This window comes from Ascaphus truei, chromosome 5 (genome assembly GCF_040206685.1).
Source record: "Ascaphus truei isolate aAscTru1 chromosome 5, aAscTru1.hap1, whole genome shotgun sequence".
NCBI lineage: Eukaryota > Metazoa > Chordata > Amphibia > Anura > Ascaphidae > Ascaphus > Ascaphus truei.
This window is the reverse complement of record NC_134487.1, coordinates 196330003-196355490: the sequence shown is the minus strand read 5'-3', so window position 1 is coordinate 196355490 and position 25488 is coordinate 196330003.

Genomic DNA, 25488 nt, shown 5'->3' with positions numbered 1-25488 from the left:
TTATTATTATTATTATTATTATTATTATTATGCTCAGTAAAAACTGTTTCATTCCATTGTGTGTATTTACTGTATGATTGGTTTGGTGAGGGCACACTCCCAGCACGCTGGGATCCCTCATCAGTAGAGGCGCTGCACCGAGTGTAAGAATACCCCAGGCTCCAAGTGGCGGAGGTTCAGGCCTCTTGTTAGCCTCACAGTGACAGCAGTACCAGTGGTTATAGTACCCTAGGGGTATATCCTCTACATTTGGAGGCGCTGCTGAGATTCTGACCTGGGGCGCCAAAGACTTTCTGTGTCATATTGCATCCAAAATTATACATCATGTTCACGCCGTCAAGTCAGGAAGTCCATGCCTGGGCCTTCAAGGTCAGGGAACCCTCCAGTTATGTTGTAGATGTAGGCAATGTTCCTGCCCTAGTATCAGAAAGTGACATACAAGACTGATTAGAGAAACTCTTGGGCCTAGCTACTTTGAGGTCAAGAGAACGGGAATATGACCCTACTTGCCAGTGGAGTACAATGCTATTTACAGCGGGCAAGGAAATATGCAGAGAAACTGCCCCTCAGACTGTACAAGCCCCTGAGGCCCCACCCGAGGGATATATCCCTTCATTTCCCCAGACTTTCCTGAAATCTGAGAGATTTTTACCTCCCCAAACACACCAAACGGTCCCCGACGAGCCCTCTGCCAGTGATTGGCAGGCGATGCCCCCATCTCAAGAACCCCTGCTAGTGCTTCCCATCCACCACGAGTGACTTTTTCTCCGAATGCTTTAGAAGGAGCCACCAGCTAGGCCGGGAGCCTACCCCTGTCTCCTGCTCCTGGTAGACTATCACCAAGCCTTCCGCCAATTTCTAGCGTCAATCCTGGGATCGATAGTAGCCAAATCAGTTTACTGCTGCGGCACAGTTTATTCGAGCATTTGCCCGTTCTGTGCCGCAGCAGTAGCCTGGCGCGCGCCCGAGTGTGACGGGCGCGTGCCGAAGCAGCGGAAGAGCGCCCTCCGATCGGGGCGCTCTCCCTACCGCTGCCGGGTCCGCCGGGTCCCCCAGAACCCCCTGCCGCTGTCCCGCGTTCGCGGGACACCAGGGCTCCCTCGGGGAGCCCCTGGACACGCGTGCAGGGGGCGCACGCTCCCGATGACGCGTGACCGCGCGTCTATGACGCGCGGCACGCCGAGGGGCGGCCACTAGCAAGCCGGGAGATTTCCCGGCTTGCGGTACCGACCACACTTCAATAAAGTGTGTCGGTAGTGTAGGTCCTCCATTGAATATGACTGTTCCCCAAATAATGGAAACTATAACTCTTGCCTCTAAACCTCAAAACTACAGGAAGCTAAAGGCCTGTTCTGGGATTCTACCGACGCCTACAGGAGAAGAAGGCTTTTAGACCTGGAGAGAACATACTATCCATATATTAGCTAAATGGTCATGCTCAGAGCCTGTCAAAAGACAGAGACTAGTGGAGAGTCTCCGACCCCCAGCCTTGCAACTGGTTCGGATGCATCGTGAAGTAGAAGGAGATGTTACGGCATATGAGTTGGTAGAAATGCTCACCCAGTCCTATGTGTATGAGGACGATGAGGATGAGTTGATGACGCAGTTCAAGGCTCTCCGGCAAAAAGGAGAAGACTTGTCAGACTTCGTCCGCAAAATACAGCTGTCTTTGGGGAATCTGCTGTCCAAAAATATTGTTGTGGCCGCTGAAGTAGACCGACACAGATTCAAGCAGCTACTGAAAGGTTCATTACCTTGTCACCCTATAGCTTTAGTGATGCGGGCCGCCCCGATCACTGCCGTCCCTCCTACACTGGCGACACACTTTATTCGAGCTCGGCTAGTCCCACGAATTCGGGTGTACCCGGGTGTATTGAGGTTTGTGACTGTTTTCTGCCCGAGTGCATTGGGTTATTTTCCAGGCAGGGATTGAAGCATTTTATTCCCGCTGGCTCCAATACTGCACAGTATATATATATACTGCATTACAATTCATGAATTTATGCCATCTGGTAGACACGCGAAGCATTGCAGCCTATTAAATCCTAATCATTATCATTTAACAGATCAGCCGCCCGTCAGCCAGGCATGAACCCAGGCTGGGAAGGCAAACACAACGGGCTTGTCAGAGGTGAGGAGCGGCGCATTCCAGGTATCTGCCAGGTACATACTGGGTATTTGCTCGAATAAAGTGTGTCGGTGCAGTAACTACATGGATTTAATGCGGCACATCAGAAGACATGAGGTACAGTTGCATTTCCACACCCCCCAAGAAGGGTAAAGATGCCCGCAAAGAAGATACCAAGGACGCACCAACACCCAAAGGAAAAGGGAATAAGAAGGAGAAAGATACGTCCACCCTTGAGGTACCTGGGTCTCCGCCCACCTCTCCTGGCAGATTACGATCTCGCCCCGACTTTCATTGTTTCAATTGTGGTGAACCGGGTCATGTGAAAAGGACCTGCCCTAACTCCAGAAAATATTCTACTGGACCCAAATCCTTCACCGTGCAAGTTCAGTCGTCACTCACTTCCTTCCCGGCACTATCAGAAGAGGCCGAAGAAAGAGTGGAGGCCCCCACGAAAGAAATCTTCCCACCAGATGAATACTTCCGGGTAGGACCCACTGCTTTAATACGAGTCGTCGTGGAAGGTGTGTACTCCTCCGCTCTGATGGACACCGGGTCACAAGTGACCATTATCTACAGAACCTTTTACTACCAACACCTTAGCCATCTGCCTCTACAGTCAGCTAAACAGATGAAGTTGTGGGGCCTCAGTAATGAGGATTATCCCATCGACGGAGTGATAGGTGTGCAGATCAACATATCCCAATTGAACACCAATTGGACTCACCCAATGAGATTGGAAGCCTTGGTCTGCCTCGAGCCTCAAGAGCACCCCAGTGCTCCCATCATATTGGGGACGAATGCTGACATGGTAATGTCCATGATCCGATCCTATCTCCAAGAGACCGGGGAATTACCTCTGTCTAAACTGCGGCTTCCTCCAGCCCTCAAGGTTGAATGCTTACGAGTCGCTTCCCAAGAAGAACACGGGGAGATTTTCAATCACGAAAAGGGCTTGATAGAGATAGTCATGGGAGAGGGGGTTTGGCCCGGTATTAAAGGGGTTACACCCCATTCGGCCACCCCCTGCTCTCACTTGGGAAGCAATGGGTTAACTGGACTGCGGTCCAGTAATGTGTTTTTTTACCCTGCTTCAGTACCCAAATGTGTTTTCCCCTGTTCCCATTCCAGTGTCTGCACCAACACATACACTGGGGTTGATGCGGGAGGGAAAGGGTTAATAGTTAAGGAGTGATTATAGCCCTTTGTTCCATTTTCCTGCCTTTGCAGGCTCCATTTTGCAGTTTCCCATAGGTCGCCATTGCAGCTCAATGCGACCCTATGGGGAAACTGGCGATTTCGGTCCATGTTCATCAGAAGACCTGCAGGTGGCGCCCGAGAGGAGGAGCGTCGATTCCCCATTGTAAGTCAATGGAGCCATTCATTTCAATGGGGATGCCTCGACGCCGACCTCCAGGAACGGGTTGGCAGCCATCCAAACCGCAGACCGCAGAAGCGGAAACATTGTCTAAAAAAGAGCTTTGATCACTCCCCGGTCAAGTTCAACTACAATTGGCGTGGGAAACTTAGGTTATAGGGCACCCAGAAATAAAATTCTTTTTTCCCGTTGACCCTAGGAACCCCCACACTCGACCACCACCGGGTCCGAGAATTAAGGGTCGCGCTCGCTATGACGGTCGCACCATTGACTCTAATGGCGGAGGGAAGAGCAGCGAGTAAAAACGGCAAAGTCCGAAAGTGTAAAAAGGGTAAGCCATATCTCCGGTTCTGTGAAGACCAGAGGGCTGGGATTTTGGTCGCATGTAGTCACTGTTCCGGCATGACTGCATGGCCATTTCCAGCCCTCTCCGATCAACCAGACAGAGTATGGGCAAATGTGAAAATTGTAATTTTACTATTGACTTCAATGGCGGAGTTGCTCCATTGAAAGCCAATAGCATCGGAGCCCGTTGATTTCAATGGGAGAGTGAAAAGCTGTGATTTCTTTTAGCTATAGTGGAGAATCCTACATTAAAGTTAATAGGGGATTTAAACTTGTTTTTTGTATGTCCGGTTCTGGGGGCAGTGGAAGGCTGAAACTTGGCCACTTTGAGGACCTGGCAAATTTCAGCTCGCTCAGACCCACAGAACAGATTATTTTAATATGTGTATATATTAAAGAATGTATTGTATTTTGGGTCTGGTAGAAAAACCCAGAGCCCATATGGTATGTTAATGCTCAGGGGGGGAGATAAGTGGTCTACAATAAACCCCTGATCAAAGGCTTCCCCACCCTGCTTGTGTATGCTATCACAAAGGAAAGCAGGACGTGGGTGCTTGATGATAAGTGTTATGTTTCACACCCTGGGACAAAGGGTTCCCTGGCCCAAGCAGATATTCAGATGCCAGGCTTGTGGGGATGGGGGCTAAGGAAATAAGCCCCTAATTAGAATAATATCCGCCCAGTGGGCAGGTATTACGTTGCCCCTCAAGTGAGGTGGCAAGGAGGGATTGGGTGCAGATAATTGTTCTCCAATGACTTGCACTCAATGCCAGAGTATAGGAGTGAAACTCCATATAAACGAGTGTAAGCTCTATACTCAGTGTTTTCGTGTCTTTCGTGTCTTTTCGTTATGTCTTCATCTGAACCTGTATTGCGGAATGAAATGCCAATCCTGTAACCTGATTGCTTCATTGAACAACCATTAGGAGAGGGGGGGGGGGGTTGTGTAAGATACGGACTGGTTTGTACAGTACATGAAGACCATACTATTTTCTTACACACATCCCCACCCTTCCTTCCTTGCTTGCGGCAGTCCTGAAAATTAAAAGAAACAATAAATGCAGACATGGTTATTTTTAGGGCCATACTTACCTATGTCATACTTACCTGTGCCTTATTACTTTCCCGAGGCCTGGCCATTACGTTGTATAACAATTGGCAACACAGTCGCAATATGATCGATATATTTATTAAATCTGGGTACGGTGAGTATGTTGTTCCAGAAATTCAGTATCCCTTTCTCCAATTCATCCTTTTTTGACGGTTTCCACACTTTTCTGATATAATCCTTCAACTCATGCCATACCATTTCGATGGGATTAAAATCTGGTGATCTGGAATACAGTAGGAGGGGAGAAAAAAGGTGAATTACGTAAGGAGATATACAGTAAACTATGTAAAAGAATGAGAAAAGGTTACCCAACTTACTCCGCTGTCGTCTTAACCCAGTTGATACCGCTGGCAAGAATGTGAGCCATCTACGCTGTGTGTTTCGGATCATTGTCCTGGAAGAACCCGTGACCAGATGGGAAATCATTCTTTATGTATTCAACAACATGTGTAATTATGTGATCTTGGAAGAACGCTTTATTCATGATTCCTGGAATCAAGAAAAAAAATGGAACATTAGGGTACAAAATACTGAATGCAGTACAGCTGTCCAGTGCGTAAGGCCACAGCATGTGTATTTGTGCATTATTTTACCCTCAAAGATAATCATGCATCCTGGTCCTTGTCTAGAGATGGCACCCCACATATGCATCTTCACTGGGTGCTTGGGACGCGGCTTCAGAGATAGGCGTCCTTTTTTGTAGAATCCAAAACGGGCAAACCTCTCAAGCGCTACAGTTTTCTCGTCTGTAAAGATGACATCATTGAAAGTTTCGCCACTTTCAATCCATGCCCGAGCCTGGCCCACTCTTTTTATTTTGTTGGCTTCCCTTATCATAGGATACGCTCTGTAATGACAAGGAAAAATGTTAGAGCCACAAAATGCTGGACGTACAGTACAGTATGATACTGTATTAGGAGGGAGCCTAACATAAAAAAAGAGGGCATGGGTGACGGACTGCATACTGTACTTACTTAAAACGCCCATATTTCCATCCCAATTTCCATCTCATCAACCTGATACTGGTCTCTGATGCTTTATTTTGTGAGTAGCCTCTAGTGCATTCTTTACCCTTGTGGCACACGTCTCATCATTCGCATCAATCATTTGGTCCACCAGAAGAGTGTTCGCCCTAATGTGTAAAGATAACAAGAACAATTTGTTACAGTAGGCAAATTTAAAAAAAAATGTCTTATTGTCTTATGTTGCTGCTGCACTTACTGTATTGAACTGTGAGTACACTTTGGGCGCTACAGTATACGGTATGAATATATTAAATAAATAGCCCCTCAAACTGCAGGATTATTAGTTCAAAGAAAACAGAATCTTTTGAAATGATTACACTATCACACCACCTCCTACAGTATAGAAGACAGTACAGTACAGTACTGTATATTACTGTAGAGTTGACTTAAAAAGCCAGTGACTGAATGTAAGAATGGCAAAAATGTTATACTGTACAGTCAAAAGGTACTGTAAAGATTAATAAAATATTGAACAAATGCATACTAGTACTGTACAGTTCAGTACAAGACGTTGGTACAGTAGAGTTATGGAGGACAATACAGTACTGTAAGTACTTACTCAGTAGTGACAGTCGGCTTTCTTTTGACGTTTTTTGCCTTCCCATGCGCATGATAACAAACAGTGCTTTTTGCTAAACCGAGGCCCGAAGCAGCTAACCAGCGGTGGATCTGTGCAATGCTCTGTCCATTCTGGTACATATAATTTATTCTTAAGCTGAGATCTTTTGAAATCCTTTTCTATGACATCGCTGCTGATAGAAAAAAATTGCAAGCACACACAGAACAATTCGATGTGAATTCGATGTGTATTTAATGTGCACTGAATACACAAAATGGATGGTGTATTTATACTTTAATGTAATGTGCCTCAACGTCACTCGACAGGATTAGTACACAATCCGCCCACTTTTAACACCTGCATCCTGTGTCCATGCCCGCGAAAAAATGTACATAAAAGGTGAGAAAAATTGCATAGACTCTCACACACTGATCTCTATCTGAACTTGCTCTTGTCCAGATACTGCATTGTGCATTCGTGCTTCTGTTTCCATGGATCGCCCCCGATTCTACAGATGCAGGAACCAGCTTGCTTCTGCTGTGCCGGCCAAGCGAAAGGCGGAAGCTGTTTCCCAGCCAAAACCTAAGTGAAAAACAAAGCACAATAAAGAAAATGTTCCGAAGGCTCCCAAGGTTAAGACCCCTGGGCCTTATTTTGTAAGGAAGAAGATCAGCGCACTTAGCACTGTGCAAGTCAAGTGGAATCCCGATCCTCTCCTGGCACCCCCCGGCTCAACCGCTCCACAACCTATCCCCGACGCTGCTGCTCTCCTGGCACCCCCCGGCTCACCTGCTCCACAACCCATCCCCGACGCTGCTGCTCTCCTGGCACCCCCCGGCTCACCTGCTCCACAACCCATCCCTGACGCTGCTGCTCTCCTGGCACCCCCCGGCTCACCTGCTCCACAACCCATTCTCTATGCTGCAGCTCTCCTGTTAACCCCCGGCTCATCTGCTCCACAAACCATCTTTGAGGATGCCCTGCTCCTGGCAACCCGCTGGTCGCCTTCTCCACCACCCACCTACGCAGATGTCTACAGTACGGACCAAAAGGTAGATCTTATTTTGGAGACAATGTTGAGTATGGATATGCGCATGGAGAAAATGGAAAGCAACATGGAGAAGATGGCAAGGAAGATGGAGAAGATGGAAAGGAAGATTGTGGGGATGTATTCTGGAGTTCCTGTCCCTGTACGTCCGACGCAGGAACAGGAGGGTGGCCAGCTTGACGTGACCTTCACGCTGCCCTCACCACCAAGCATCCCACGCTCACCCGATCCATCAGAATACGTGCACGAGTATGCCTTTGAGGACGTGACAACACCGTTAAGGCCACAACAGGAGGAAAGCATCCTCCCACACCGCCTACCCTCGCCCGCTGCCAGAAGTACCCCAGCACCACCCAGGCTTCCAGCGATGCTGGATATCCTCTTGACCAACCTGACCCGGCAAGACAGGGAGAAATACAAGCCTGGATCTGCTGCTGTAGCCCAGAAATTTGCCCTGGCAATATTTAAACACCACGTCAGTTTTGAGATGTACAGCGGTTGGACCCACAGTGTAAATTATGAAGGAAATAAAAGAAAGAGGGCTCTGCCAGCAAATTTGAGAAAGACCATTGTGAATGAATTGGAGCGTTATGTCCGTGTTACCTCTACCCTTATGAGACCTGTGAGAGACACAATAAATGGCCTGTTGAGGCATACAAGGGCTCGTGCTTGGAGTGGCATCCCTCTTGCTAATGACTTTTCCCAAACTCTACAGTAGAGCAAAAGTTTTTCATCCCGAAAAAAAAAAAAAATTACTGTTTTATTGTTTAATGTGTTTAATCATTTTTAGTTTGTTTTTTATTGTGTCAAAATATTGATATTGTCTAATCATTTGTTGTCAATCAGGCACAGGTAGTGGTAAGTATGTTACTGTATAGAAAATCGTTTATGCAAAAAAACAAACAAATTTAATAGAAGGTGTTTTTAATGTGTTGTTTTTTATCAAACTAACCATGTGTGTTTGTTCACAGTATACAGGATTCAGCTGCTGTAGTGCAAAAAAGGAAGGGGGGGGGGGTGTACGACCACAATACTGTGTTTACAGTACTTTAAGTACTGTACAAACAAGCCTGTATCTTCCACAAACCCCCCTCTTCCACCCTCTCTCAGTGTTCCAGTACAGTAAATTTTTATAAATCCTGTTGGGGGGAAAAAATGTTTTTTTTTGTTACAAATCTTTTGAAATGTTGTTATTGTTTAATCTTTTTTACCAGTAATTACTGGTAATTTACCAGTAATTACCAGTACTTGTTTCTTTCTACCGTATTTTCAGAGATGCAGCCCCCTCTCTCCCTCTCATCTCGCAATGCTATAATGAAGAGAAAGACCACAGCAACTGTTTTTTTGTATTACTGTATGCATTAAAAAATAAAAGTATTTTTTGAACGAGCCCCTATTGCTGACCTGAAATTCTTATGAACAGTTCACCAAAGCATTGCACTTCACATACTGTACAGTACCAGTACAGTACAATACGGAAAGAAAGGGCACTTCTCTTAACGGTTATTAAAAAAAATGTCCAAATGAGACATACAGTACAGTACCAGTACCATTAAAAGAAAACAGTATTTACTGTTGCATAAGTAGAAAGCATTCAATAATAAGTAACACATACTGTACCAGTACAGTATGGAATAAAAGATATACATTTTTATTTTTGGTGTTTATACTGTAGGAAAAGTTGTGCAATGAAACATAATGTAAAACAGTAGTGGTGATGACAGTTCTGTACAATGTCAAATAATTTAATATAAAAACAGCAGCATACTACAGTACTGTATAGTATAAGGTTTTCTATAAAGCTCACAATTGTTCTATACTGTAGGTAGATAAAAATGGCACTGTCACTAAATGTTTGCCCACTTGGCAAACAATGCGAAAGCAACTTGTAAAATAAGCAATATTAGAGGTCCATCCAAATCCCTTCTTTTTTTCTTTTTGCGCTGGATATCAAAGTTTTGTTTCTGGGGAAAAAACAAAAAATATGCTATTATTATTGGTACTGCGCATGCGTCAAGTCGCTTCATTGGGAATTAAAGCAGCCGTTCAACCGTTGTGGACGATGAGAACAAACTTCTGATTGGCTCTGACTCTTGAACCCCACCCTACCCCTACATTTGTAAGCTACAGTACTGTAGCTGCAGCAGCTTCACATACTTCAGCGGCCAATCAAATCATTCTTCAAAGTGCACTCAACAGAGAACCATACCCTCACCTCAACTCGCATACAGTAAAGTACTGTATTGTATTGATGCACATAAGTACAGTACAGTAGTACTAGCGGCTAAAAACTTAAGACTATCATGTACAGTACATTATACTGTAGTAAAGTGTAATTCAGTGTAGTACATTACTGTATACAGTACCTTCTTTAGAAGCCTTATAAGCTTTGCCAAACGGGTGATGACAGCTGATGATGCTGGAAAACATTTTGGTACTGGTACATGCAATCTTGTTCTTACGCGAAATCATGCTCAGGCTGGAAATTTTCCAGGTATTATGGCGGGGACAGGTACAAAGGATTGCTGTTCCCAAGGTTATCACTGACGGTCGGACCGGACACCGGTGCCGGTGGTGCTGTTGCCGGCACATTGCTGGATTGGGATTGACGAATCTTGTATGGGTTAAACCCCACTTTTCTTCTTTTGAGATTGCCATGATCAAACATACTGTGAAATTCTGGCAGGACACCCCAATATCCGCATATCTCTCCGGCAGGAGGGGCAATACGAAAAAAACAATCATTGCTACTTAAGGTTCTTCTAATCGCACGCTTCCACCCATGAACGTCAGGTAAAAATTTGTAAAAATCGTAGTTCGATATAAAATATTCATATATTTCAGATACAGTCGCCATCTTTTCTGCTGCAGCATTAATCGCTGAAAATATTAAAAACGCATAACTACAGTCAGGTTTTTTATACGTCTGTGGTGTAGCCATAATGTCCACTCAGCAATTGCTCGGGGAAAGATGTTAAAAAAAAGGCACACATGGTGTATTTTAATGCTTTTTTATTATGAACGCCTAGTTTGATAACGTCTTCGAAAAGACAAGGTCAATTCACAATGGGCCACTGTAAGTTTGTACACCAGTATCTGTTTTAAACACCTGCATCCTTACAAAGTATCGAAGCAGTATACTTGTACACATTCCAATTCAATCCAATTCATTCATTGCATTCATTTCTGCCACTTGGCGGATACGCAAAGAATATCAGCCAAATTATAATTCATTAACTCTGCCACATGGCGGATACGAGAAGAATTGCATCCAAAGAAAAAATAAACCATTAAATTAAACAGATCTACCGCGTCCGGTTGCCACATGCCGGATTGCGCGAACGCGGCATGAACAGATCCGTTCGAATAACGGCCGCTGCATCAGTAGATCCATCAATAAAATTCTTAATGATCACTAGAGCATCCTCAAGTGCGATCCTCATCTGGGATCTATCCTTCCAGATAAAGCCTCTATAGTCTATAGGAAGGCTAGAAACATTAAGAGTATATTGGCTCCCACCAAACTCATGTCAGCTAGACAGTCCAGAGCCTCCGTCATTGGAGGTTCTATGGGCAACCATAGATGTGGACGTAGCCGTTGTATTACTTGCAGACATCTGTTAATCAAATCACATTTTTGTTCCTCTAGCAGGGGTACCGCACATCATATAAATAGCTCTATTAATTGTCAGAGCACTTATATAGTATATCTCATTCAGTGTGGCTGCGGCCAGCAATATGTGGGCTGCACGACTCCTTCTCTTAGCGTTCGCTTCCTGGAGCACAGGAGAAATGTCATCAAGGGTTTGAATATTCATAGTATTTCCCGACATTTCAAGTTAACACATAATCAGGACCCCAAATCCATGACCACCATGGGGCTTGAGGGCATTACTCCTTGTGCTCTAGGAGGTGATCGCTTCAAAATCCTCTGTCGGCGGGAAACGTTTTGGATCCACCAGTTGGGCACCTTAGCCCCTGGTGGATTGAACGAGTGTTTAGATGGGAGCACGCTGGTCTAGTCTCCTACTTCCTATGTACTCTCCCTGCCTCAATACATCCAAGGATGCCACAATCCTCTGGATTGCTCTGTGTCCTCTACATCTTGCTTATTAGTTTCCTTCTCTCTAATTCAATCTCGTCCCAGGATCTAGATATCCTATTTCATACATCTACATTAGCATAATTATGTACTTAGCTAATATTTAGTAATAATTCACATTTACACTGTCGTGTAAATGTATCAGTATTTTGGACATTCACATTTCCATCAGGGCCATGTCCATCCCTGCTCTGGAGACAGTGTAGAGGTAGATTGGAATCCTTCATATTTTCTCCTCTCCTCCCCTAGTGCCACCAGAATTTCTCCCCATTCCATGTTTATATTATCATTAGGTAATTTATCACTTATATACTTTTGTTTTTATATACACTTTGTATTGTTTGAGGTATTGCTGTATTAATGCCTGTTTAACATGCATATTTTGTTTTTTGTTTTCATTCTCATTTTTGATGTTATTATTTATGTATATAATTTCATCAGCAAGTCAGTTGTTTATTATTGTATGAATATTTTTAGTTATTAGTTATTTCTTATATCTCCTGACATTCATGTAATCTGCCAGCATGCAATTATTGTGAGAATAGTCCATTGAATGTATTTGTACCAGTAATTAACATCCAGCTGGCAAAAATAGGTTGCTAGGTTACCATTAGGGTATATACATAGCCAAGCACTTCCCTTCACTTCCCCTTTGACAAAGTCGCCCGCGTGCGATGAAACGCGTCAGGGAACGTCATTACACATCACACACCGACATTACGCATGCGCGCGAAGGGACCGGATCGAGCGCGGAACAGCATTGCGGCCATCCAGCTCAGGAGACATTCTCTGGGACTTCTAAGATGCTTTGTGAGTTATCTGAGGTACCCCTGGGTTCCTATATGGACCACTGCCCCTCCACACCATTGAGGTTGATTGGAACTGCAGATCCTAATCACGGACAGACCGGACTGGTGATGATATATTCACAAACTGCTATTATTTTACTTACCCTTGTGAGGGATTTTCTTCCCCCTCACCTTCCTTCCCAACAATAAATGTACATTTTTACACTATAGGACGTGCACTCTCTCCTCTCTTTCTCCTCTAGGTTCCTATCGGATGTGGTTCACCCCTTTTGAGAGCAGCCGGAGACCCCACACCTGTATCATATTTCCATCATCTGTTGGACTATTTGAAAGGACTGGTTCTATATTTCTTCCTTTTATATATTCACTAGTTTTTGCACAATTAGGATTATTATGTAAATCAATTTATTAATATATTATACACTTGCATTTTGAATTTTATTATGCTTTATCCCTTGATATTTGGACTGACTCTTTCTCTCTCTCATAAAAATATGAGGACAAACAAAGATCTTAAATGAAAAATAATAAAATGAAAGTCCAAAAAAAACATATAAAAATAGTCCTGTTGGAAGCAACCAGACTTACCCACGATGATGAAAATTCGAAACAGAATCTGGTACGTTTGCCAGATGGAACAATTGACGAGTCTGGTCAATGACACCGGCACAAATTTCCTAAAAATATGGGCCCCTTGGCTAGACCAATCTGACATCCCTGGGGTGAATGCCACCAACATTCTGCTGTGATAATAGGAAATGCACTCTCCTCCGGGGCACCGGCATGGACAGTGACAGATTAGAGCACCGATAGGGCAAACTTACGATGATTGTGAAAGGACTAGCAGTCGACTCCCACAGAACAAACACATTGCCGGTGGATCAAGAACACAATTTGGAGACTCGCCTTACCTGGCCGTTCTCGACCCCCCGCCCTCTTCCTTTCTTCTTCTTGCTTTTCTTTTCCCCCTTTGTACGTCAATATTTGTAACAGCTGATATTGAAAAACAAAATGTTGGGCACGAGGGCACTCATACAAGATAATGGGTTGTCAGATAATATGTGAACTGTACCTTGTCCCAATAAAAACTTTTTTGTTGAAAAAAATAAATAGTCCTGTTGAAATGCACATGAAATGTGATGATGGCCCACTAATCAGGATACTGGCAGCTTTCTATATGGAACCAACGACCTCCCAGTAGATCTACAAAAACGAGAAGAAAGAAAGCGCCCGATCCTAGTGTAATATGAAAAATACACAATTTAATGTTCCCAGTAAAAGTCCAACAAATTTAAACTCACAAACAAAAATGATAAATCAAGCATGTAATGAGTAATACTCATTAACCAGACGCTGGACATCACCGCTCTGCTCGCACTCCTCACTCCCACATGCCAACGTCCAGCAGGAGCCTCAGAGAATGCACAACTTCTCCCAATGTCACCCGGAAGCAAACTGAACCGACCAGTAGTTCTGGATGGGGGGAAATTATGGTAGGACCTTAGGGGGTAGATCGTCAGTGCGTGGCAGCGTCCAAGAGTCTTAGCAAAGTCCAAGGTATGGATATGTATGGTGTGATGGCTGCCACTAGGGAGTGCTAGTGTGAGCTAGTGACAGCCATAACACCATACTTATCCATACCTTGGACTTTGCTAAGACTCTGGGACGCTGCCACGTACTGACGATCTACCCCCTAAGGTCCTACCATCATTTCCTCCCATCCGGAACTACTGGTCGGTTCAGTTTGCTTCCGGGTGACATCAGGAGAAGTTGTGCATTCTCTTAGGCTCCTGCTGGACGGTGGCTCAAGGGTGCCGGGACTGCATGTGGGAGTGAGGCGTGCGGGCAGAGCGGTGATGTCTGGCGTTTGGTGAATGAGTATTACTCATTACATGCTTGATTTATAATTTTTGTTTGTGAGTTTAAATTTGTTGGACTTTTACTGGGAACATTAAATTGTGTATTTTTCATATTACACTAGGATCGGGCGCTTTCTTTCTTCTCGTATATATATATCAGAGCACTCCCTTGAGAAAAGTCCTGTTGTTAGGACCGAAACGTTGGTTGATTGTGCCTTTGAAATACATCGTTTTGGACTTTACCATGAGTGCTGTCTCATTTCTTGCTGTGTGGTCCTGGATCTCCTGGTCTGCTGGTAAGGAACTCTGTTACCTATTCAATACCTATGGGATAAGCACCTATCTTTTATCTTTTTGTGAGTGCCATCTGTACTTGTTTACTATATATATATATATATATATATATATATATATATATATATATATATATATAATATATATATATATATATATATATATATATATAGACAAAAAAAGAGAGAGAGAGCGCACGCCCCATAGCATAATACTGCATAAAATTTATTAAAACAAGGAAGGGGATGGGAAATGGGGGGGGGGTAGGAATCGCACTCACAGGATGCAAATGGTTAAAAGGCAATTTGTGATTATATCACCACCATCCGGTTCTGGATACTGCAACACGTCCTTTAAGAAAGTCAGCTCCATGGATAGATCAACTATGTTAAAAACATCTATAAATAGACAGGTCACTTCACGTCTGAGCTATAACTCACCAGTGATTAGAGACGAAACTGCTACATCTAGTGTAAGGTTTATCACTACCTACAATCAGTCTCATAAAGCAATTCAAAAAATTATGAGGAATCACTGGGGAGTTCTCAGATGTGATCCACATTTAAAAGGCACTCTTTCGGATCATGCATCAATTGTATACAGGAAGGCCAGAAGCATGAAGAGTATTTTAGCTCCATCTAAATTAAAAACAGCAAATAACTCTGATAAAACAACTTCAAAAGGCCCCTTAGGAAATCATAAATGTGAACGAGGCAGGTGTATCACCTGTAGGCACTTGAAAGCCCGGTCCGAATTCAGCTCCTCCAACAGAGATACTATCTATCAGCTCAGGAATCACATAAATTGTCTCAGTTCATTCGTAGTGTACTGCATCCAGTGTGGTTGCGGGCTACGTTATGTGGGGCGCACCACCAGATCCCTCTGCACTCGCTTCCTAGAGCACAGGAGGAGTGTCATTAAGGGACTAAATACAAACAGCATTTCCCGACACTATAAAATTATACATAACCAGGACCCAAAATGTATGTCAATCATGGGCCTGGAGTTCATCTCTCCCTGTGCTCTGGGGGGCGATCGATACAAGATCTTGTGCAGACAGGAGACTTATTGGATCCACCAGTTGGGGACTCTCACCCCTGGTGGACTCAATGAGTGTCTGGATGCTAGTACACTGGTTTGATCTCCTGACCTCTTGGACTCTCCTCGCTCTCCTCAAAGGAACCTAGGTATGGTTCCCACCTGCGGTCCTCTTTTTTCCACACTCCTCAATAGTTCACTTTCCCTCCCTCCCTTCCCATTCCCACATTTCCCTCCCCTGAGCCCTCCTTCCCATCCCTTCATCATCCTTCATTTTTTCACAATACCCATCTATTCATTCTTATTTCTATTCACTCCCTATAATATTTGAAGAGGCGTTTAAAATTAAAATTATTTTCCCCCATTCTTCATTTCATTTTCATATTTATATTTTCTATTTTTAATTTTTAATTTAGTTTTCCCAACTAAAATATAAAAGATAATTCTTTATAGTAGGAGTTCCCATGCACTATACATATATTTAGTCCACAATTATTAATATTCAAACCTTGTCCTCCCTCTCTTCAGCTCTCTATTAACCTATTGTATTTTTACAGGGGTTTAATTGTGACTATTAAAGGTCATTCTTTCCCTGTCTCTGTGGAAATAAGTTAATCCAATTTCTATATCCTATAGTATTTGAGGCACTAAGTGTAATAAATTGAATACTAAGGAACAAATATGATATTTTTGTATTTCTAGTATACAGAGATATGTAAGGGATATACAGATATAATCTATTAACCCAAAAGGGAATATATCACTTTTTAATATACATCAACTTTTTCTCTATATACATTCATGCCTTATATAGACTATGGGTCTTAAATCCTTCTCTATGTATATATGGATATGGAATTGGAATATATGGGTAATTTTGTTCTGTTTATGATGTAGATCAGTTAGATCTGAATTTATTGTTTTAATTAATGTTATCTTGCTTTTATATGTTGATCATGTAGTGCAATGTATGGTATAGTTATTCACACCTATGGAGAGTGTGAAAAATAAATTTTGAATACATCTTGTGAAACATTTATCTTGTGGATTTTCCTAATGGGAAACCATCAAATATAGTTTGAGAATAATGTTTGGAAATATACATTGCAGTACAATGATTGATGAATATATATGGTGTCAAAATGTTTGAATTTTATTGTTAGTGTTAAAAAATAATGTCATGATATCCTTTCTGCTCCCATATTATTGTTCATTATTGTATATTATTGTGTTGTAATTGCACATTTGTAATTATTTTATGCTCATTCCTGAAGTGCAATAGTCCCTATCAGCCCTTAGAAAACTAGTTCTCTATATAATTAGCATATATGTTATGTATTAGCTTCATTTAATACCACCACAGGTTGTATTAATCACCCGATCACGGGTTGCCTGGCAACGGACTGTTTATTATTTAAGGGCAGGACTTGATTACTTTCTACATCAGCCCTTTGAGAAAGTTACCGGTCAGGTGACGAAACGCGTTAGGGTACTGAGAGCGCGATTACGTCATCACGACGACGCCGCGCACGCGCAGCAGCCTATACCAAGCGCGGGAATACGATCGGCGGCCATTGGAAGTGTGAGCTGGAGTTTTGGACTCTATACAGACAGCGAACGGAGCCTTTAACATCTGGTCCCTGGTGATCGTGTCTGGCAGCCCTGAAGGAGTCCACGGAGACGTGTTGCAGTATCCAGAACCGGATGGTGGTGATATAATCACAAATTGCCTTTTAACCATTTGCATCCTGTGAGTGCGATTCCTACCCCCCCCCCCATTTCCCATCCCCTTCCTTGTTTTAATAAATTTTATGCAGTATTATGCTATGGGGCGTGCGCTCTCTCTCTTTTTTTGTCTGTAGATATCTGTGGAGTTGGTTTACCCTGTGTGAGAGCAGCCTAAAGACCCCTTTCAACATCAGACATCCTATCATCATGGACTAATTATGGAAGGACTGGTTGGAGTTTTTTGATTTTTGTGTCTTTCTTTTTCTCTTTTTTGAGCACGTTCATGCACTGTTTTGTACACTTTTATTGGTTGTGTTGTATCAATATGCACTAGGTCACATTAGTGTAATTGAGATATTAACCCTTTCATACATCATTCACTTTACACAACTTTTTATTCATTAACCATAGTCATATTTAATTTATTATATCACTATTATATTTTTATTTTTTGGCGCCACACTTTTTTGTTTGTTATATATATATATATATATATATATATGTAGTGATGCGGACTCCACATTGCAGTCTCTTTTATCCCAAATGAGACCGGAGACGCTGTATTTCTTTATACTTGGTGTTTATTTACAGGGATAAATAATGCGAATAGGCCTACCGTCCCTTTAAGAAAACCAAATAAAATCCTATCCCTATTCAGGGAACTAACTGACTTCTCAGGCCCTTACTATCAGGGACGCCAGCTAAGCCGGTTGTCAGCCACAAAATATGTACATTCCATACAAAGTCTCTGCAGATAATAACAAAGCTCTTGCCTTATCTTTAGTCTTTTAAGGTCCTCTGCAACCAGACGTCACTGCTTCAGCATGGCTCTCTCAGCAGTGTCTCTCATTCTCTGCAAGCTTCTTTAACCAGCTCCTGGTAGCTGGGGAGCTGTCTCCCCCCTTCTCTGGGGAAAAAATGTCTCTCAGTGCATTTCTGCTTCCATACTCTTAAGGCACTTCCTGATTAATTAGCCAGCAGGTGAACAGCCATGTCAAAGAGGATTAACTTAACTCTCTGTGGTGAAAAAGTCCAATAGCTGCCCCATTCAGCCCCTAGAGGACAGCGATGGCACCACATATCCCTCCCCCCAGCGAAACATTATCCTGTGAGTGGCCTGTGCCCTATTCCCATGCACCAACCTTTTTGTCAGGCATCGGCCCTTCCCACCCCCCTTTTTTTTTCTTGCCTTCCAATTTAGGCATTTTTTGGGGGGGGTAATTACCAGGCCATCTGGGCCTGATGACTGGTACCTCACTATCTCCTTGTCTTGTGCCATCTGTGCGGTCTTTCTCCTCTTACGATCATGGGCACACTTCCGTCTCATTCACGGCTGTCTCTTCACAGTGACTGCCCTCATGGCAAGGAATCCACTTTGGGTCCCCTGGGCACTTCAGTATGACTGAATTCCAACTGTGCTACTCCATACTGCTGCGGCACAGTTTATTCGAGCATTTGCCCGTTCTGTGCCGCAGCAGTAGCCTGGCGCGCGCCCGAGTGTGACGGGCGCACGCCGAAGCAGCGGAAGAGCGCCCTCCGATCGGGGCGCTCTCCCTACCGCTGCCGGGTCCGCCGGGTCCCCCGGAACCCCCTGCCGCTGTCCCGCGATCGCGGGACACCAGGGCTCCCTCGGGGAGCCCCTGGACACGCGTGCAGGGGGCGCACGCTCCCGATGACGCGTGACCGCGCGTCTATGACGCGCGGCACGCCGAGGGGCGGCCACTAGCAAGCCGGGAGATTTCCCGGCTTGCGGTACCGACCACACTTCAATAAAGTGTGTCGGTAGTGTAGCACCTTGGTCTTCCCATTCTGTGCCTTGTGGAAAGTAGACTGTAGTACTGCAACAGTATTGCAGTCATTCTTCCTTGAGCGCGTCACTTGCCTAGGCAGTTCAAGCTTTGTAATCTTATTTTCCAGCTGAGCGGTGTCCCCAGTTCTCATGGTACCATTGTATTCACAGGCATTCATTTCAGTGGGATACAGACGCTTGGGCTGGGCCAAAACCCGTTTCTCCAACTTCAGCTGAGAAACCTCCTGCTGGGCAGCAGTAGAGTCCAACATAGCATCGTGCTCAGTCTTTAGGGCCTCGAGTATTTCGTCCATGTCACGCTTTTGTTTCTCTGCCATCTTGCGGCCAGCAAGCTCAGACTCCAGGTCCTTCCTCGGGTCATGAAGCTGTCCTTCTGCATTTCTTTTTTCACTCAGTGCAGCTGCCAGTTCAACTTCTTTGGCGTTGAGTTCCAACTCCACAACTCCTAGCTGGTTCAGCACAAGGCTTAAATCTGTTTCTTTTCCTCTATTTCTGACCTGCAATTGCCGGTGCTCCACCCAGACCTTGTCCAGCTCCATCTGCAGTCGGGTCCTCTCATTGGCCGTGTGGTCCAGCAGCTTGCAGGTATCGGCCTTCTCGGTTTCATAGCGCAATGTAAGGCAAGCCACCTGACGGACGGTGACCTCCTTCCTCTTGGCGAGCTGTATTTTGCGTTCAGCAATCTGCGTCTGCAGGACTTCAGTTTGATCCTGCAAGTCCCCTCTCAGGGCCTTCACCTCTTCACGGTGCTTGCTCTGGGCTTGTGTCAGCGCCTCCTTCATCTTTTGGAGCTCTGCAGTTTTTGTCGCCAGTATTGCAGCTGCTTCTGTTTTCCAGGCTTCTTTCTCCTTGGCATATTGACTCATTGAGATGGAGATGCCTCTCTGCTTCTCCAGCTCTTGTTCCAGTCTCTGGACCTTCTCATGCTCCCTCTCATACAGAATCACCTGGCTTTCAAGCTCCGCCACCAGCGATGCTCTTGTGGCGTACAGCGTGGCCCTCAGCTCCTCGTGCTGCTCTGTGGGGACATACTGGGTACTCAGCCGTTCCTTTAGCACTTGCTGCTTCTTCTTGGCCGCTTGCAGACTTGCACATAGCTTTTGCAGTTGGCTCTGCCATAGGTGCGCTGCTTGTGTGTGCTACTCCAGGGAGACACGTTGCACCCTCTCTGCATTCTGCAGTGCTTCCTGCACTTCTAATTTTCCCTGGGTCAACTGCTTCTTTACCTTTCTAAACGAATAAGGATCGCTTCCTCAGAATCCTTCAATTCAGAGACCTCCTGGCGTGAGAGTTCCAGCTCTGTTTTGAGCGTGCAAGCCTCTTAGTGAGAAACTTCTAAGTCTGTGATGAAGTTTTGCACATCTCTCTGGGACATCTCATAGCATAGTCTCCAGTCAGGACTTGTTCTCTCTGGTTTGCTCGGCTCTCTGCACACGGTGGTAGCGGCAGCCTCTGTCATCTCTAGGCATGTCGTCGTTCCCGTGACTATTGCGCCAATGTCAGGGCGTGCTCACCACAAATGAGACGGGACCGCGGTGCTGAGGTGGGATAGGATATAACGCCACCCACAGCCACGAGGGCACGTCTTGAGAGTAGAGTGGTCTGGGAGTCCGGATCGGGGCGGGAGAGGTACGGATGGTAGAGGGTGCTGTTTGCCAAGTCCGGGGTTTGAGATAAGAATGTAATCGTTTACCGTTTGCAAGGATCGGGATGCCAGAGGTGCGGAGAGTCGTGTTGCCATATGCCGAGTTCGGGTTGCCAGAGGTGCGGGTAGACGTAGCAGAAGCCGGTGCGGTACACGAGGAAGACTGCAAAACAAGACAGGACAAGACAGGACTAGGGAGGCAGAGAGTGATGAGAACAACTGGTTCTATGCTCAGCCAACGAGTCAGTGACACTGTAAGGTATATATAGGAGAGAGGGTCCAATGGCACCGCAGCAAGGTGGGGGTGTGTGGAAGGGCCAGGCTACGGCAAGGATAGGTCCAGCATGAGTCCCAGGGGAGGAGCCATAAAGCCCAGTAGTCAGACTGCATTTGATTGCAGCAATGGTTTGAGGTGTTGTGCCTTTAAGGGGTTGGTGCGGCTCCGTGTGGCGACGCCTCCTTGTAGCAGTGCTTGCGGGCGCGTGACCGAGCGTAGCCGCCGGCCCAAGAGTAGAAGATGAGTCTTGGCATGCGCGCGCGCACCCACGTGGAGCTGTGATCGGCGTTCCGGAGAGAGGCTGCCTGCGTGCCGCGGGGGGACCCGTCGGAGCTGCAGGTGAGTGAGGAGCACACTGAGGGCGGCGTGACTCCCAGACCCTTACAGTACCCCCCCCCCCTTCAGGGGCGACCTCCGGGCGTCCATGACATGGCTTGGAGGGATTCTTACGATGGAAAGCCTGGACGAGTCGAGGTGCGTGGAGATCCCGGTGGGGAATCCAGGAACGTTCCTCTGGTCCAAACCCCCTCCAGTGAACCAGGTATTGTACTCCTCCTCTGGAAATCCTAGAATCCAGGATAGACTGAACCTCGTACTCATGTTGACTTTGGATCAGAAGAGGAAGTGGAGTAGACGTGGTCTTAGAAAAGCGAGGACTCTGGAATGCTGGTTTAAGCAACGATATATGAAAGACTGAAGGAATCTTCATCGAGGGTGGAAGGCGTAGGCGATAAGCCACAGGAGTAATCCTCTTGACCACAGGAAAGGGACCGAGGAACTTAGGTGCTAGCTTCATGGTAGGAACCTTTAGTCGGATATTCCTGGAAGAAAGCCAAACCCCGTCTCCTGGGACGAATTCCGGAACCGGGCATCGAAGGCGGTCTGCCTGGAGTTTCTGTCTCCCTGTAGCCACCTTTAAGTTCTCCTGAATACTCGTCCATAAGTCTTTCAGCCGGGAGATGCGCTTGTCAACCGCTGGTATTCCTGAGGATAGAGGGGAGAAGGGTAGACGGGAAGGATGAAAGCCACAATTTATGAAGAACGGAGATTCTTGAGTGGAGTCATTGCGAAGGGAGTTAAGAGCAAACTCAGCCCAAGGAAGCAGATCCACCAAATCATCCTGTGTATCGGTTATGAAACACCGAAGGTATTGTTCCAGGTTTTGGTTGGCCCTCTCCGTCTGCCCATTGGTCTGTGGGTGGTATCCCGAGGAGAATTGAAGTGAAATACCCAATTTTCGGGAAAAGGCTTGCCAAAATCTTGACACAAATTGAGACCCACGATCAGAGACGATGTTTGAAGGCACTCCGTGAAGACGAAAAATCTCCTGGATAAAAACATCCGCAAGCCTGGAGGAATTTGGAAGACCCCTCAAGGGGACAAGGTGAGTCTGTTTGGAAAAACGATCAATTACCACAAGAATCGTATTCTTTCCTTTGGAGTCTGGGAGCTCCACAATGAAGTCCATAGAAATATGGTTCCAGGGACGGTCTGGAATGGGTAAGGGAAGAAGAAGGCCTGCTGGTCTGACCCGGGGTACTTTGTTGCGAGCACAAGTGCCACACGCTTTAACAAACTCCTCCACATCCTTAGCCGTCTATGGCCTTCAGAAGGTACGTTGAACAAGGTCGTTGGTTTTCCATATCCCTGGATGTCCTGCTGATTTAGAGGAATGGCACCACTCGAGAACCCTTTTGCGGTGTTGGGGTGCCGTGTAGAGTCTTCCCTCCGGAACCTTGAGACCCCTCGGAGCTTGTGATTGTTCGGATCGAATCTTGTCCAAAATATCAAAGGAGTTGGCGGACAGAATACATCTAGAGGGAATAATCGTCTCTAGCTGTTCTTCAGACTTGTCCTCTGCCAGGAACTGTCAAGACAGAGCGTCCGCCTTTAGATTTTTGGAGCCAGGAATAAAGGATATAAGAAAATTGAATCGTGAAAAAAATAGTGCCGAGCGGGCTTGTCGAGAGCTCAAACGACGTGCCCCTTCTAAGTAGAGATGGTTCTTATGGTCTGTGAGTATGGTTATAGGTGTCTCCGTACCCTCTAAGAAGTGTCTCCACTCTTCTATTGCCAACTTGATCGCCAAAAGCTGAAACAATGGTGGATTCGGCGCAACTGCGCATGTCCGGATCAGAGAGACTCCTGAAGTACTTCAAACAACTTTATTGGTAGTACACACAAGGGCTAACACCGCAATCTCCCCCTCTACGCGTTTCACCCTCACAGGTAGGGCTTCGTCTTGGAGTGGGGAGAAGCGGATGCTGCCATGTTAAATACAGAAAAAGCGCGCGAAAAGCACATAAAATGAGTTAAAACATTAACCTCATCAATGCCTGAGCCTATTAACATGTTCCCTCTTTTTGCATCATCCTGTAAATAAACTATCAAGGGATTTGTAGAGGGAATACAGTGTAATGAAAACATTAGAATCTCTTTGCATTCTTTATGTATATATATATGATAATTATGTATGTATATAATCTAATATCCCTGGCTCTGGTTAATCATTGATGATATATAATGAAATTAAAAACCGCTGTAAATACTGCTAGTATCCTGTTGACTCTCTTAGTACAATGTTGTATACAGATTAGCAGCCACCTACTCGTATACTGTGTGGCTTTATTCCTATCAAAGAAATTATATACCATATTCTAATTCGACTATACATCTGTATACTTTGGCTGCTTAAACATGAATTATTAAGCACAACTGGTTATTGAAAAAAGAGGGGAAAGAGGTGGGAAGGGGGGGGGGGGAAGGGAGGGGCAGGGGGAATGGGGAGTGGGGAGGGGGACACAAGGGGGGGGGTGGATGGGGACAGGGTGGGGGGTTGGAGGGGGACAGGGGGACAGGGGGGGGCGGGGGGAGGGGGAGTGGTGTGCTGGGGGGGGGGGAGGAGGGGGGAGGGGGGAGGAAGGGGTGATGGGATGGGAGTAGGTACAGAAACATCCACAGAGGCTCTGATTATAATGAAAAAGTTATAGCATCATTTTAAAACACTCCTAAAATAGGATATAATAAAAGCATACATCCCTGAAACATATACTTCTGATGACTTTAAAGAAAACAACGCAGATCCCAATCAATATTAAGTCCGTTGGGCTGTAGAGAATTTAAAGTATATATCCAATGGGCCTCTCTCTGATGCAAGATCTTAATTCTATCACCTCCCCGAGGGGGTAATGCAATATGTTCAATGGCACAACATTGAAAATTCTCCACAGAACCCAGCGGACACACATTAAAATGTATAGGGACCGGATGTGTCATGTCGTGATTCTTAATTAATCTAAGGTGTTCCATGATGCGGATTTTGAGAGCCCTACTTGTGAGCCCTACATATTGTTTGTTACATCCGCATTTTAGTAAATAGATCACAAAATTAGTCTGACATGACATAAAGGTTCTGATAGGAAATCTACGTGTTTCGTCATAATTTGAAAAGTGTTTAGTCTTAAGCATATTCGGACAGATTTTACAGTGTCCACATTTGAATGAACCGATTAGTTTAGGAAAAAGGGACAGTTTTGACCTGTTGCGGTTGGATGGTTTTAGCATACTGGGTGCCAAAAAGTTACCAAGTGTAGCTGCCTTACGAAACACAACTTTGGGGCCTACACAGACCATCTTGCGCAGCAAGGGGTCCAAAGATAGCGTAGCCCAGTGTTTATGTATTATTGCTTTGATGCAATTGGCTTGCTCACTAAAATTCGTAATGAAAAAGGGGGTTTCAGTGTCCTCAACTAGAGTGCCCTGTTTTTTCCGGCTGACATTCATATTAATGAGCTGTTCCCTATCTGTATCTAGCGCATTTTGATATGCCAGATCTAAATCTTTGATATCATATCCTCTTGACAGGAATCTCTCCCTCATCTCGCTCGCCCTGTGGACAAAGGACTCCAAAGTAGAGCAGTTCCTGCGTAAACGCAGAAACTGCCCCTTCGGAATACCCCTGACCAGAGGGCGAGCGTGACAACTTTTTGCATGAAGCAATGAATTCCTGGCATTCTCTTTCCTGAAAATATCCGATTGGATTTTATTCTCTAAATCAACATACAAATTTAAATCCAAAAATTGTATTTGGTGTTTGTCATATGTGTGAGTAAATCTCAGGTTAAGTATATTGTTATACAAACAAAATTATCAATAGTGGCGCTCTAGAATAACCAAATAAAATACAACCTGCCTAAACCCCCAACATACTACATGTGATAAACAGTGTGATCAACAGTGTAATACAAAATATAAAAGTGATACCAATACAAACAAATATGGATGCCGCTATAACCCAGTGGAGGATCCTTCTCACGATCCCATGTAGATAGA